Below are 15,871 nucleotides of genomic sequence, written 5' to 3' on the forward strand. Positions count from 1 at the left end.
GCCAGGTACTCAGCTAATGGCAGTAACTGCCCTTACTATGCACTTATTTTCTGCTAGTCACAGGGGTTTTCACTGATTCTGGGTACAAGGAGAATGCAACACAATTCTTGCCCTTGGGGAGGTCAAAGTCCACAGGTCTGTGGCTACTAACCTTTACTAGTCAGCACAAGGACTGAAAGTGAAAGTGAAAGTGAAGTCGCTCAGTCGTGTCCGACTCTTTGTGACCCCATGGACTGTAGCCTACCAGGCTCCTCCCTCCATGGGATTCTCCAGGCAAGAGTACTGGAGCAGGTTGCCATTTCCCTCTCCAGGGGATCTTCCCGACCCAGGGATCGAACCCAGGTCTCCAAGAAAGTGGTAATTAATGAATATAAGAGGAAGTAGCAGGGGTGGTAAGTTAGAAAGCACTGGGTTGGGGAGTCCCCAGTGTGTTACCAGTGTGTTCTCCTGTTAGAACTCTGGTGTTAAGGCAAGAGAGGTGCTGCTTCTAGAACGTTTCTCAATAGTCTTTATTCCTTAAAAATAACATTGCGTTGCTGACTTGTGTTCATCGTTCAGTCTGTGGTCCACTAGGACTCTTGGATCCTCGTTTCCCCATGGCAGCATCTCCCTTTTGTACAGTTGTCACCATTTCCCTTTTCAATGCTCAGCATTTCTGTTGACAAGATCAGGGAAACACAGAAAATAATTTTTTAAATGTTCAATTGATTTTATTTTTTGTCTTTTTTTCCAAAACAATTTTATTGAGTTATAATTTACCAAAACATTTACCCGTGTTAAGTGTGTGATTTTAGTAAATATACAGAGAGGTGCAAGCCTCACCACAATCAATTTTAGAACATTTTTCTTACCAGAGGGAGTAATTTAAGGGCACAATGCAAGAAATATGGGTTTATTCAACCCGCTTGAACATGCATTTCTGAAATTATTGTATGTAAAATCTGTCAGCAAATTTTGAGTCACTTCACAGTATACTTTTGCAAAAAAATAAAAGCAAAATGAAGTGGAAGGAAGAACCCCTGTGCTTTAAATCTTAAGAAACCATTATCCATTTTCCAGGTCACTTCATTAATAAACAGATTATTATAAAAGTAATTATTTTAGAGATGGCAACTGCCGTTAGCTAATACTACATTGTTGTCTACTGGGACTTATAAAAAGTCTTTTTGATTTGCTCTTCAAAAATCACTTACACCCACAAAACCACTTCAGTCAACGAAATAAATCTAGGTACGGGCAAAACCTAGTTACCATGGCGAAAACAGCTTTACCTTTTTACCTTTCTAATTCGTTTCCAGTCAGATTTTCTTTCTTCTCCAGAACTCCCTGATTGGTGGAAGGGCTTGTCTAGGGAATCCCATCCTTTTGCAAAAGTGGCCACTCTCTGGCAAAAAAGGTACCATTCAGTAACCCATCAAGGGTGGAGTGCACTGAATAACAGATGCTCAAATGATTTCCATTGTAAATACCCACTGGAGAATAGCCAATAGAGCATTCAGAAGCTGTTGCTGGGTCCTCTATTAGTTACGCCATTGCTTATGTGGGCTGGTCCCTCTGATAGGGCTCATAGGTGGGGTCAATGCCTATTCCTTCTCATCTCACATTCCGTCCTCCTTATGTTGTTCAGTTCAGTTCAGTTGCTCAGTCGTGTCCGACTCTATGTGACCACATGAATCACAGCACGCCAGGCCTCCCTGTCCAACACCAACTCTTGGAGTTCACTCAAACTCATGTCCATTGAGTTCGTGATGCCATCCAGCCATCTCATCCTCTGTTGTCCCCTTCTCTTCCTGCCCCCAATCCCTCCCAGCATCAGGGTCTTTTCCAGTGAGTCAACTCTTCCCATGAGGTGGCCAAAGTATTGGAGTTTCAGCTTCAGCATCAGTCCTTCCAATGAACACCCAGGACTGGTCTCCTTTAGAATGGACTGGTTGAATCTTCTTGCAGTCCAAGGGACTTTCAAGAGTCTTCTCTAGTACCACATTTCAAAAGCATCAATTCTTCAGCACTCAGCTTTCTTCATAGTCCAACTCTTACATCCATACATGACCACTGGAAAAACCATAGCCTTGACTAGATGGACCTTTGTTGATAGAGTAATATCTCTGCTTTTGAATATGCTATCTAGGTTGGTCGTAACTTTCCTTCCAAGCAGTAAGCGTCTTTTAATTTCATGGCTGCAGTCACCATCTGCAGTGATTTTGGAGCCCCCAAAAATAAAGTCTGACACTGTTTCCACTGTTTCCCCATCTATTTCCCATGAAGTGATGGGACCAGATGCCATGATCTTCGTTTTCTAAATGTTGAGCTTTAAGCCAACTTTTCCACTCTCCTCTTTCATTTTCATCAAGAGGCTTTTTAGTTCCTCTTCACTTTCTGCCATAAGGGTGGTGTCATCTGCATATCTGAGGTTATTGATATTTCTCCCAGCAATCTTGATTCCAGCCAGTGCTTCTTCTAGCCCAGCGTTTTTCATGATGTACTCTGCATATAAGTTAAATAAGCAGGGTGACAATATACAGCCTTGATGTACTCCTTTTCCTATTTGGAACCATGTCCATGTCCAGTTCTAACTGTTGCTTCCTGACCTGCATATAAGTTTCTCAAGAGGCAGGTCAGGTGGTCTAGTATTCCCATCTCTTTCAGAATTCTCCACAGTTTATACTTATGCTGTAGATCCATAAAATACAGAGAATCGTTTTTTCCCCAAACAGAAGGGGAATCATTCTTCAAAAAAAAAAAAAAAAATAGAGATATCCTTGGTGCTCCAGTGTTGAGAGCATGGGTTTGACTCCTAGTTAGGGACATAAGATCCCTCATGCTGCATGGCATGTCCAAAAATTAAGCCCACAAAAAAAAAAAAAAAAAGTATAAGAAAAGCTTGATCCTAGGTTGAAAGCCCTTAAAATCCCCTCCAGTTCTATTTGTAAGAGTAGGCATGCATGCATGCTAAGTCTCTTCAGTCATGTCTGACTCTTTGCGAACCTATGGACTGTAGCCTGCCAGGCTTCTCTGTCTGTGGAATTCTCTAGGCAAGAATACTGGAGTGGATTTTGCCGTGCCCTCCTCCAGGGGATTTTCCCTGCCCAGGGATTGAATCTGCATCTCTTATGTCTCCTGCACTGGCAGGCGGGTTCTTTACCCAGGAATTGAACCCACACCTCCTATGTCTCCAGCGTTGGCAGGCGGGTTCTTTACTAGTGCCACCTGGGGAAGCCCTTGTAAGAGTCTGCCAAGAGTCGTACACAACTGAGCAACTGAACCGAGCTGATTGTATTGCTATCTACTGTTTATGAGAAAGAAACAGGTGCCTGGGAACAAACTTGTATCAGAAATTTATTTAGTATTTATTTTTAAGTTGGAAAAATTAAGTCATCTTACATTAAGTGAAGTGCATGATCTCAAGAATTCTGATAAATTTTACATAGTGAGCATACTCTAACCAGGATAGAGGGAACACTGCCCACAACCCCAGGATCTCCTGTACAACCTCCCAGTCCTTACCTCCACAAAGTAATCAGCATCTGTCTTTGATGCCATATGAATGGGATAACATAGTATATATATTTTTTGTATCTGAATTTTTCACTCAACATTAGTGTCTATGAAATTCATCCATGTTGTTGCCTGTGGCAGGAGTTCAGCTTTTACATTGTTGTATATAATATTCTATTGCATGGCTGTACCACGACATGGTCAGCTTTTCTGGTCACATCACTTCATGGCAAATAGATGGGGAAACAATGGAAGTGTTTGCATCTATTTGCATCTAGTGACAGACCTTATTTTCTTGGGCTCCAAAATCACTGCAGATGGTGACTGCAGCCATAAAATTAAAAGACGCTTGTTCCTTGGAAGAAAAGCTATGACCAACCTAGACAGCATATTAAAAAGCAGAGACATTGCTTTGCTGACAAAGGTCCATCTAGTCAAAGCTATGGTTTTTCCAGTAGTCATGTATGGATGTGAGAGTTGGACTAAAAGAAAGCTGAGTGCTGAAGAATTGATGCTTTGAACTGTGGTGTTGGAGAAGACTCTTGAGAGTCCCTTGGACTGCAAGGAGATCCAACCAGTCCATCCTAAAGGAACTCAGTCCTGAATATTCATTGGAAGGACTGATGCTGAAGCTGAAATTCCAATACTTTGGCTACCTGATGTGAAGAACCAACTCATTGGGAAAGATCCTGATGCTGGGAAAGATTGAAGGCAGGAGGAGAAGGGGACGCCAGAAGATGAGATGGTTGGATGGCATCATCAACTTGATGGACATGAGTTTGAGCAAGCTCCAGGAGTTGATGATGGACAGGGAAACCTGGCGTGCTGTAGTCCATGGGGTCGAAAAGAGTCAGACGTGAATGAGTTGACTAAACTGATATAATATTCTGTCACTGACTGTACCACGACATGGTCAGCTTTCCTACTATTGATGGACATTTGGTAGCTTCTAGTGTTTACCTGTTAGAGATAGTGTCTTTATGAACATTCCTTATCTTTCCGTGAACCTAGATAGGCATTTCTACTAGAGTAGAATTGCTAGTTCATGGGAATGCTGTGTTCAGCTTTAGTAGGTAAAATAATTAAGACTTTTCTAATTCTTCTTGTGTCAGTATTTTCAGATTGTGGTTTTTTTTTAAATAAAAGGATTTGTCTATTTCATCTAAATTGTCAAATTTATTGTCATAACATCTTCTCATTGCCCCTTTGATGTTTGTGTGAATTCTATGATTGCACCTTTTTTAAAAAATCACTAATATTAGTAGTTCCTTCTTTTTTTTTTTTCTTGAGCAATCTTCATGGGATCTGTAAATTTTATTAGTCTTTTCAAAGAACCAGTATTTGACTTAATGGGTATTTTTCTATTCTATAGTTCTTCTATTTTTTCTTATATGTTTATTATTTCTTCCTTTGCCTTAAATTTGATGTTCTTTACTAATTTCTTGAGATAGTCTTTGAATTACTGATTTTCTGTTTTTCTTTTTTTCTGAAATATACATTTAAGGCTAAGCATTTTCCTCTTAAGCCTAGTTTAAGCTCTGTGCTACAAGTTTTTAACATGTTGGTTTTTTATTATTCCTCAGTTGAGAGTATTTTCTAATTCCCATACAGATTTCTAAGTTCTGAATTGTGTTTTTAATCACAGGTTACTTGGAAATGTTACTTAGTAATTTCCAAACATTTGAGTATTTTAGAAGTATTTCCTATTGATTTCCGGGCTTTCCCCACTCTAGTAAGAGGATGTATCTGTTTAATTTCAACCCTTTGCAATTTGTTAAAATCTACTGTGTGTTTCAGAATATGGTTTATTTTGTTTAATGTCCCATGCATAGTTGAAAATAATGTAATCCTACTGTTGTTGGGTTCAGTGTTTTGTATATGCTGACAAGATCAAGTTTGTTTATCATGTTATTCAAAGCTTCTGTATCTTAACTGATTTATTGTCTGATTGCTCTATCAGTTGCTGAAAGATGTGTTTGAAATCTTCAGCTATTGTACTGGATTTGTTTTTCCTTTTAGTTCTTTTTTTTTTTTTCTCTTCATGTTTCAGGTTTTGGTTTTAGGTGCATACAGGTTTCAGATTATTAGATATTCCTGCTGAATTGAATTTTTGCCATTGTGAATTGAATTTTTGCCATTGTGAAATGTTTCACTTTATCTCTACGAATACTTCTTGCCTTAAGTCTTGCGTTGTTTGATATCAGTATAGCTAAGCCAATATTTTTTTGGTTGGTGTCTTCAGGGCATATTGTTTTATACTCTTTTATGTTTTATACTTTCAATACTTTGGCCACCTGATGAGAAGAACTGACTCATTTGAAAAGACCCTGATGCTGGGAAAGATTGAAGGTGGAAGAAGGGGTTGACAGAGGATGAGATGGTTGGATGGCATCACCAACTCAATGGACATGAGTCTGAGTAAACTCTGGGAGCTGGTGATGGACAGGGAGGCCTGGTGTGTTGCAGTCCATGGGGTTGCAAAGAGTCAGACACAACTGAGCAACTGAACTACTGAACTGATGTTTTATATAAAACCCTTTTTGTGTCTATCTGTTATAAGGAACACACAGTTAGGTCTTGTTTTGTATTGTTTTCCTGTTTTTTAATTTTGATTGGATTATGGAGTCTGCTTACCAATTCCTGATTTTTTGGTGTTAATTCTGTCATGTTATTTGTTTTATATTAGGTCTTCCTGATATTTGTTCTCTTTTTCTCTCCTTTATTTAAATACAGTTTCTTTCTTTTTTTTTTTGTTACTCTATTTCCTCCCTTTATTAGATTTTAGTTTTAAATTCTTTTATTGTTTCTTTAGTGTTAGCCTAGGGTAGGAGCTGGCATACTTTTTCTGTAAAAGGACAGATAGTAAATATTTTGAGTGTTGAGGGCCATGTACAAGTCTCTGACTCCCCTCCTCTCCCCAACCTGTTCCCCCTCACCTTGTCCTCCTCCCTTTCCTCCTCCTCCCTCTTTACCTTCTCCTCAACTATTCTTTAAAAATGCAAAACCATTCTTAGCTCCTCAGCTGAACAAAATAGGCTGTGCAACAGATTTGGACATGAGTGGATAGTTTACCAAACTCTGCTCGAGATTTACCCCGTGCCTTCAACAAAATCTACTCTTTAATTAATAATTTTACAAATTCCTGGACAATGAGTAGACTTTCCAACACTTAAATTCCATTTACTCACTTTTCTTCTTCCTTTCATGCTATTTTGAGCATGTATTTTAGTTCTCTATGTCTTTAAAATCCCACAAGACACTGTTATTTTTACTGTTTTAAATAGCCAATAATTCATTTTGATCTACTTTTAAACTTACCATTTCTGGTGCTCTTTATTGCATTCTATATTACTGTTCTTCCAACTTGGATTATTTTGTCTGAATAACTTCCTTTACTATTTCTTTTAGAGTATGTATCTGTTGATGATCCATTTTCTTGATTTTTATTTGCTTAACATGTTTGTCTTAATTTTAAAGGATATTTCTACTGGATAGACTAACACTTCTAGACTAACATCTTCCCCCACACTCAACTTCTCTCAGCATTTTAGCTTTGTCATTCTAGTTTCCTGGCTTCTATTTGTTTGTGTTGAGTGGGTCTTATAGTTGCTCCTAATGAATGCCTTTTCCTCCTCTGGCTATTTTGGGATTTTGCTTTTTGTCTTTTGCTTTTTGAAGATTTACTATGATGTGGTTTTGTGTAGTTTTCTTTGTTTTTATGTGTTGGATTTTTTTAGTTACTTGAGTCTGTATACTGATGTCATTCTTGGTCTTTATTTCTTTAAATACGCAGTTTTCCCCATTTCTTCTCTTCCCTGTCTCTGGGATTCAGATTTCACAGTGGTTATTTTCACTGTGTCTCTTATATTCTTCTCTCTCTCTCTCTTTGTGTGAGTGTGTACGTCTATGTGTGTGTGTAATCTTTTCTTTCCTGCATCAATTTGGTTGTTTTCTAATATACTGATTCTCTTTTCTGCTGTGTCTAATCTGCTTGTCTGTCCATAAAATTCTCTAGGCAGGAATACTGGAGTGGGTAACCATTCCCTTCTCCAAGGGATCTTCCCAACCAGGGATTGAACCTGGTTTTCCCACATCACAGGCAGATTCTTTACCATCTGAGCCACCAGGGAGGTCCCACTATTAAACCTATTTAAAGCTATGGTTTTTCCAGTAGTCATGCATGGATGTGAGAGTTGGACCATAAAGAAAGCTGAGCACTGAAAATTGATGCTTTTGAACTGTGGTGTTGGAGAAGACTCTTGAGAGTCTCTTGGACTGCAAGGAGATCCAACCAGTCCATCCTAAAGGAAATCAGTCCTGACTATTCATTGGAAGGACTGATGCTGAAGCTGAAGCTCCAATACTTTGGCCACCTGATGCGAAGAGCTGACTCATTGGAAGGGACCCTGATGCGGCGAAGGATTGAAGGCAGGAGGGGAAGGGGATGACAGAGGATGAGATGGTTGGATTGCAACACTGACTTAATGGACATGAGTTTGAGCAAGCTCCGGGAGTTGATGATAGACAGAGAAGCCTGGTGTGCTGTGGTCCATGGGGTCACAAGGAGTCACAGACTCAAGGACATGACTGTGCTACTGAACTAACTAATAACCTATTTATTGAATATTTAATTTTTGTTATTACATCTTTCAGTTCTAGAATTTCATTTGTTTCTTTTCAAATAGATTGTAGTTTTCTATCTTTTCATGTATTTGTTTGAACATATTAATCCTAGTTTGATAAAATCTTAGATAATTATAGTACCTTGGTCACTTATATGTATCTTTCTAAAGCCTTTATCTTTTTTTAAATGTTGGCTTTATTTTCTGTGTCCTGGAATGCTGGATAATTTTTGATTAAATACTGGATATTGTGAGTGGAAAAATGTTGAGAGTCTGAATGATGTTACTTTCCTTTAGAGAGGATTTTTCTTTTTTCCCTAGCAGGTAGTTGAAGAATGGTAAATTCACCTTGATCCTGTCAGAAACTAAGGCTGGATTTTGGGCTTTGTGGGGACTAGTCCTTTTCTGCTTTGTCTTTTCTCTTAGTGTTTAATCCTTGAGCTGTCTCAATGAAAATCTAGGTTATTTACCAAAACCTTTCCTCCTTGGTGGGCCTTGAATGTCAATATTTTTTTTCTAACACTTTGAGGTTGCTCAAACTCTGATAGGTTTCCCAGCCTTTTAGAAGCTGTTTACTGCTTAGTTTATTGGCCTCTTGCCTATCTCATGGAAAGCTTAGAGAAAATTCCTTGAGGGGAATTCAAATGCGGAATGCCTGACTTATTTCTATATGGGCCCTTTCTCCAGGAGAAGAGTTCTCTATGTTCTGGCTTCCTGGGTAGCACTGAATTCCAATTTTTGTCTTCTCAGACCAGCAAGGCTGCTGTGGTTCTAGGCTTATATTTCCTCTCTGTCTCAGCGATGCCCCTTGAGAACTGGCAAATGCCCTGAAGGGAAAACATGGGGGACATTTAGGGTTTACTCACTGCGTTTCCCTTTTCTCCAGAATCTTGGCCCCTAAAGTCCTGGCTGCTTTCGTTACTCTCCTATGACTCCAAACAGCTGTTTTCTGCAATATATTTAGCTTTTATAGTTGCTCTCAGCAGGATGGTTAACCTGATACAAGCTACTCTGTCAAAGACATAAGCCAACATCTCCAGGTATTTATTTTTAAAAGTGGTTTCCAGGACATGTCCTGAGGCCACTGCACATTTAACTCTGTCTCCTGCTTTACTTTGAAGCATCCTCAGCAGAGGACTGGCAAGGTCTTTTGGCATCTTCAACACCATTGATAATAAATTATTAAGTTCTATTTAATACATGTTATAATTATTAACTATTTGGTAAGTATTTTGAAGTTGAGATTAATATGCCAAGCATCGTCTTTCTCTACCAGATCACTCAGTTTACTATAATGCTGATTCTCTATGAAATAAAGTTTCTCGTGTTTCAGTTTATAACCACACACACACACACACACACCCCGTTTCTCTTCCCGCCCCTCTGGAAACCTTAACCTGAGCTGATATTCTGAGCCTGCTGTTACGCTGTCATGTGCCTATGGCCAGGCCTGTTTCAACCCCGGTCCTCAGCTTCTTCATTTGGAACATGAGGTCAGGATGGGGAATGGGGTGGGACCAGGCAAGGTCACAGGGTCCTTCTGGCTCTGATGGTCAATCTGTCTTTTCTGCCTTGTTTTGAGGACTTCTTGGTGGAACAATCAGACACTTAGACTGCTCTGAGTGATATGGATCCTCACTTGGACCAGAGAACTCACTCCCCAAGTCAGCCATTCTCGTGACTGTGGGGCCAGTCCCCTCTGGGACATGGGGGCTGAGTGGACTTGGCTGGGTCTGTGTTCCTGGACAAGCAGGTTCCCCCTGAGCCATGGGCCTCCCTGGGAGCTGTACCCCTGTGTAACTGACAGAATGAGAGACAACATCTCATGCTGCACCCCGCCCCTCTCCCCCAGCCCTGCATCATTCAACCATCTCAGCCAGGAATTTCAAATCTATAGGTGACTGCTTCTCAAACTTGTTCATAATGTTCCTTGCCCGTTCTTTCTGAATATGCTGTTTTGTAAGAAATGTCTGAAAAAGACTGACCTCTCCATTGCCTAATAATAGTTTCAGAATCTTCACTTTAGAATCAGTCCCTGGGCTGCAACTGAACCCGTTTCCTCCCTTCTCCTGTTCAGTGCGTGGGACAGTGATGACGGCTGCTGTTCCAGGCTCCCCTGTCGGCAGGCTCTTGGCTGGTTCTGGCCAATGAGAAGCCCTGGAGGGAAACTGAGGGCAAGAAGAAGGGAGAAGCAGGCATATTTCTCTCCTTTTCTCTGTGCCTTGGATTGAGTATGTCCTTGGTGAAAGCTGCAAGTTCCATATCCCCAGTTCTGGATGCATAGGCTCAGTGTGGTTTTCAGCATCTACTGGGGGACCCCAGCTCCCGCCTCAGTAGCTCTGTGGCTTTTCTTTATCCCTCCAGCTGAAGAGTGGCCATAGTTTCCACTGCATTCATCTCTAGGGTCCCTTACCACCCCCTGTTGTCTTCCTGTTCTCTTTGCTCACATGGGATATTAATATGTGTCATCCAATCCCCAGTGTATGACTACTAGGAGGAGTTGCAGCTTTCCTGTTTAGATCCCAAAAAATTGAGTTGTTAAGGGAAGCCCTGATGACTCAGCTGGTAAAGAATCCGCCTGCAATGCAGGAGACTGCCTGCAATGCAGGAGACCCAGGTTTGATCCCTGGGTCAGGAAGATCCCCTGGAAAAGGAAATAGCAACCTACTCCAGTATCCTTCCCTAGGAAATCCCATGGACAGAGGAGCCTGGTGGGCTGTACTCCATGGAGTCACAAGAGTCCCACATGACTTAGCAACTAGACGACCACTACCAACTGAGTTGCTAAAGCATTCCTCAAACATCTTTTTCTTGCCTATGTATCTAATTTAAGCACCACTGAAACACATTCACCTTCATTTTTTTGATCACCTCCTAAGGCAGACAGAATTCATTTATTCATTCCTTCGATAAATATTTAGTAGGACACTCCTCAATACCTAGCCAAGGATTCTGCTCAGGGACACAGCTGTGAACAAAGCAGACAATGTCTCTGGCCTTGAAGCACTCACAACTTTAGGGGCAAGACAGTCTCAAATCCTTAGTACAGAGTGTGTTGAGAACGAGACACAGTTGTAATGTGCAGACTTAGGAGACAAACAGAACTGGGCTCAGACCTCAACTCTAGGCTCTATGATGCAGGCAAGGACTCCTTACCTCCCAGTTTCCTCTTTAAAAGAGCACTCAGTTATTCAGTTCACAGTCACTTGATGTGTTCAGTGAGGGCACTGATGCTACTAATTTCACAGGATTGTTTGTGATGAAATGGGTTGCTATTAGAGAAAGAGACAGAGGCCCAGCAAGCAAACTCATATCAAGGTTTATTTTTAAAAGCAGCTTCCATGGAGCATACATTCAGCACTGCAGAGAGTCAGGTCAGAAAGGTGAGGTGAGGCTAGAAATGCGACAAGGAGGCATATAATCCAAAGCTTGGATAAAGACAATTGCTGGGAGGAGGGACACTGAGTCATAGGGTTGGAATTATACCCATGGCGATTTCTGCTGGCAGCCAAACCAGAGCTGCAGTGGTCTCCACGCACCTGAAAGTGAGTTCCTTTTTCCCTCTCTGCTTGACCAAGGTGTCACCACCTCCAAGAAGGGCTCACTGACTTCTAGTCTGGGCTGGGTCCCTCCGTGCTTTTCCCGTCATTGTGTGATCATGGCCATCCTCGCTGTCTTTATCACATCGTCGCACCACCACTAATGTTTGTTGAATGAATACCCACTGTGTTCCAGATGTTATGCTATGGCTTCTCATGGCAGAGTCTGGGTCAATTCCAGTGTTTTTGTTATTCCTCCTCATCATTAATACTGAAACCTGTGGTGGTTTCCAGAGGGGGAAGAAAGGTGTGTGTTGTTGTCGTTCAGTCGCTCAGTCGTGTCCAATCCTTTGTGACCTCATGGACTGCAGCACGCCAGGCTTCCCTGTCCTTCACTATCTCTTGGAGTTTGCTAAAACTCATGTCTGTTGAGTCGATGATGCCATCCAGCCATCTCATCTTCTGTTGCCCCCTTTTCCTCCCACCCTCAGTCTTTCCCAGCATCAGGGTCTTTTCCAATGAGTCAGCTCTTCACATCAGGTGGCCAAAGTATTGGAGCTTCAGCTTTAGCATCAGTCCTTCCAATGAATATTCAGGGTTGATTTCCTTTAGGATTGAATGATTTGATCTCCTTGAAGTCCACGGGACTCTCAAGAGTCTTCTCCAACACCACAATTCAAAAGCATCAATTCTTTGGTGCTCAGCCTTCTTTATGGTCCAACTCTCACACCTGTACATGACTACTGGAAAAACCATAGCTTTGACTGTGTATGTGTGCATGTAAATCTGTATCTGCCACAACAATTTAAATTATTGGACATCAAATCATCAAAGATTCACAGTTAAGCTAGGCTGAATATGGTTCCAGAAGTAACTGTATTGTGAGTTTTAAAAAATTTATATGTCATACCAGTTAGAGGCACACAGGTGTTGGCTGTAGTCAGAGTTCAAAGGGCCTGGCTTTGTTTCTTTGTTCTCATCCTTGAGGCTGCATGTGGCAAGTCTCCGCCTATAGCGCTGGATCCATTTTTTCTGCTTCTCTCTTGGCTCCCCTGCTTGACCTGCTCTCAGGCCTCCTTGTGGCTCAATCATCTCTTTAGATTCAGATTTAAATGAATCACTTACTTACATTTTACTCACAATTTTTAAGCATTCTACAAACAACATCCTAATAGCATTAAATAATTGCAAAATCTAATAAAAACCAGTCTTAACCTCATTGGGATCTCATTAAGGATAGGGCTGCTCTTTTCACAAAATTGTTGATGATTATTTTGTCTGGTTTTGTTTTGTTTGTGCTGCCCAGGAGAGCAGAGGCATAGATAGAGTCATAGAATGTGGGTTTACACACTCCAAAAAATTTTCACCCACGTTCCTAAATTTAACAAATGAAGACAATTAAGTCCAAAGAAGGGAAAGGACTTTTTCAGAGCTGTGCATGAGACGTGAGGCCACTAAGAACCAGAACTCAGGCCCTCTGCCCCTTAGTTTGGCATCTCCCCTGCAAGATCTAGGCTTTGGGTTTCAGGCATTGATTTATGAATTGACACACTCGTCAAAATGAGTGTGTCATCAGTTGAGTGATCACTAGCTCTTCAGCTGAGCGCTCCTTCACTCACCAACTCTGTGGCCTCAGGATGGACACTGGCAGGTTTGAGAGATGCAGAAAGGAAGGGGCCCTGCCCTCTGGAAACCTGAAGCCTCCAGGGATGAGGTTTTCACATAAATGATAAGATGCAGTCTCCTTCAGTGCTTGTCGTGGTCCTGCTGCTCACCCATCTTTTCCACACTGGCCCATAGTTGGCTTCTCTTCCAGTTCCATTCAGTACAGGCAGGTGTGTTGACAAAGCCTTCCTTTGGCCCAAGTGCTGAGACAGCTGTGAACTCCTGGTCCACTATCATGAATGATCTCTCCATCCTAAGGACTCATTTGGTTGGAGTGGGAAGTTTGACAAGGCAAAGAGAGAGAAGTTGGAAGAAGGCTCAGGCAGGAAGTGTTTTATGATTTATGAATGCACAGATTCTGGCATCTCTCTCGAAAAGAAAAAAATCCCGCCGCTAATATTAATAATTATGCCAGCTTTTGTACAGCACTTTGCGGTTGACGACGTGCTTTTGAATCCATTATCTCATCTCGGCGTGTCTGTGGGAGACTGGGGAGTGGGAGCAGGAGGGCTGGCATCCTTGGGGAATTAGCAGCCTTTGTTTCCCTCGGAGTCCAGCCTGGCAGGTGGGCGGGTGCTATCGCAGTGGGTGGGTGGGTGCTGAAGTTATTCTTGCTCTGAACGTCCGGTCTAGGGTGACCCCCCTCTGAGTTTCTGTTTCCCCAAGGAAACAGCTGTTTCTCTCCAGACCATAAACTGGAGTCTGTTCAACTTGTCCTCCCTGGGGCTTCATTTATCCTTGAGTTGAATGCTTGGCTGGTATACTGGGCACGCTTTCTGGCCCCTGCCACCCACTCCGAGGAGGTCTGGGCTCTGACCTTGTGCCTGTAGCTTTGGGTAGATTCCTCCTCCAACAAAGCTGGACCCCCATGGGGACAGAGTTGTTGCTCCTGGTTGGACTTTGTCAAGCACCACAGTCCCCAGATTCCTAATGCCTCCTGTGACCTATGGAGGGGCTGAAATGTAACTGGCAAGTGGTAGTATGTGCAGGAAAATTCAGCTTTAAAAATGTTTCCAGAACTAGTCTCATCTTGCTTTCTTGATGATGGCAGGGAAGACAGCAGTCACAAAAATACAAATATCGCCACTACCACCATGCTGTATGCTCAGTTGCTCAGTTGTGTCCAACTCTTTGCAACCCTATGGACTGTAGCCCGCCGGGCTCCTCTGTCCATGGAATTTCCCAGGCAAGCATGCTTGAGTGGGTTACCATTTCCTCCTCCAGGGGATCTTCCCAACCTAGGGATCGAACCCGTGTCTCCTGCATTGGCAGGTGGATTCTTTACCACTGATCCATTGAGGAAGCCCCACTACCACCAACACCAACACCATCTTTAACCTTTACAAAGAAGGTAGTATTTTTTTTTTTCTGGTTGAAAGAGTGCCCCTCCACCCCAGTAAATAAATCAATTAAAATCACATTCTCCTTCAGGTCTGTGACTTCCCTAAAGAAGGCTTTTTTTCCCCTTTCCTTCTCCTGCTCACTTCCTGGGAGGATGCCTGGGTTCAGGACATCTCATGTCTCCCTCTTTGATGGGCTTGCCTGGTCCATGCATGGTCATCCGGCTGACCCGCTCGCCCGCTTGTCCTGTGGCAGCCTCTGGCCTCACCATTTCCACCACTGAAACCTCTGCTGCTGGGGGCGGGGGCTGGTGGTCTGTGTTCCGGGCACAGGCAGTGTGTGATGGTGGGTCCTGGGGCTTGGTGCAGGGAGCCTCTTGGGTCCTGATGCAACATTCCTAGGATGGAGATGCGAAGTGAGGGCCATCTTGGGCTGCTACACCATTCCTCACTCCTCACTTCTAACTTCCCACCCTGTACTGTGGTGCACCACTTGCCTAAGAGATGTGGTTTTTTTTTTTTTTTTTTTTTTTATGCAGACACTCTGATTTCCTGATATACCCCCTTGGGAAGTCAGGAGTAAGCTATGGCATACAAGGGTTCCCCTGCACTCCTGTCTGCTTCAGTTCAGTTTAGTCGCTTAGTCACGTCCGACTCTTTGTAACCCCATAGACTGCAGCACGCCAGGCTTCCCTGTCCATCACCAACTCCCAGAGCTTACTCAAACTCATGTCCATTGCATCAGTGATGCCATCCAACCATCTCATCCTCTGCTGTCGCCTTCTCCCACCTTCAATCTTTCCCAGCATCAGGGTCTTTTCCAATGAGTTGGTTCTTTGCATCAGGTGGCCAAAGTATTGGAATTTCAGCTTCGGCATCAGTCCTTCCAATGAATATTCAGGACTGATTTCCTTTAGGAGGGACTAGTTGGATCTCCTTGCAGTCCAAGGGACTCTCAAGAGTCTTCAACACCACAGTTCAAAAGCATCAGTTCTTTGGTGCTCAGCTTTCTTTATAGTCTAACTCTCACATCTATACATGACTACTGGAAAAACCATAGCTTTGATTAGACGGACCTTTGTCAGCCAAGTAACATCTCTGCTTTCTAATATGCTGTCTAGGCTGGTCATAGCTTTTCTTCCAAGGAGCAAGCGTCTTTTAATTTCATGGCTACAGTCATTTTGGAGTCCAAGAAAATAAAGTCTGTCAC

The sequence above is a fragment of the Bos taurus genome, chromosome 11 (assembly GCF_002263795.3).
Source record: "Bos taurus isolate L1 Dominette 01449 registration number 42190680 breed Hereford chromosome 11, ARS-UCD2.0, whole genome shotgun sequence".
Classification (NCBI taxonomy): domain Eukaryota; kingdom Metazoa; phylum Chordata; class Mammalia; order Artiodactyla; family Bovidae; genus Bos; species Bos taurus.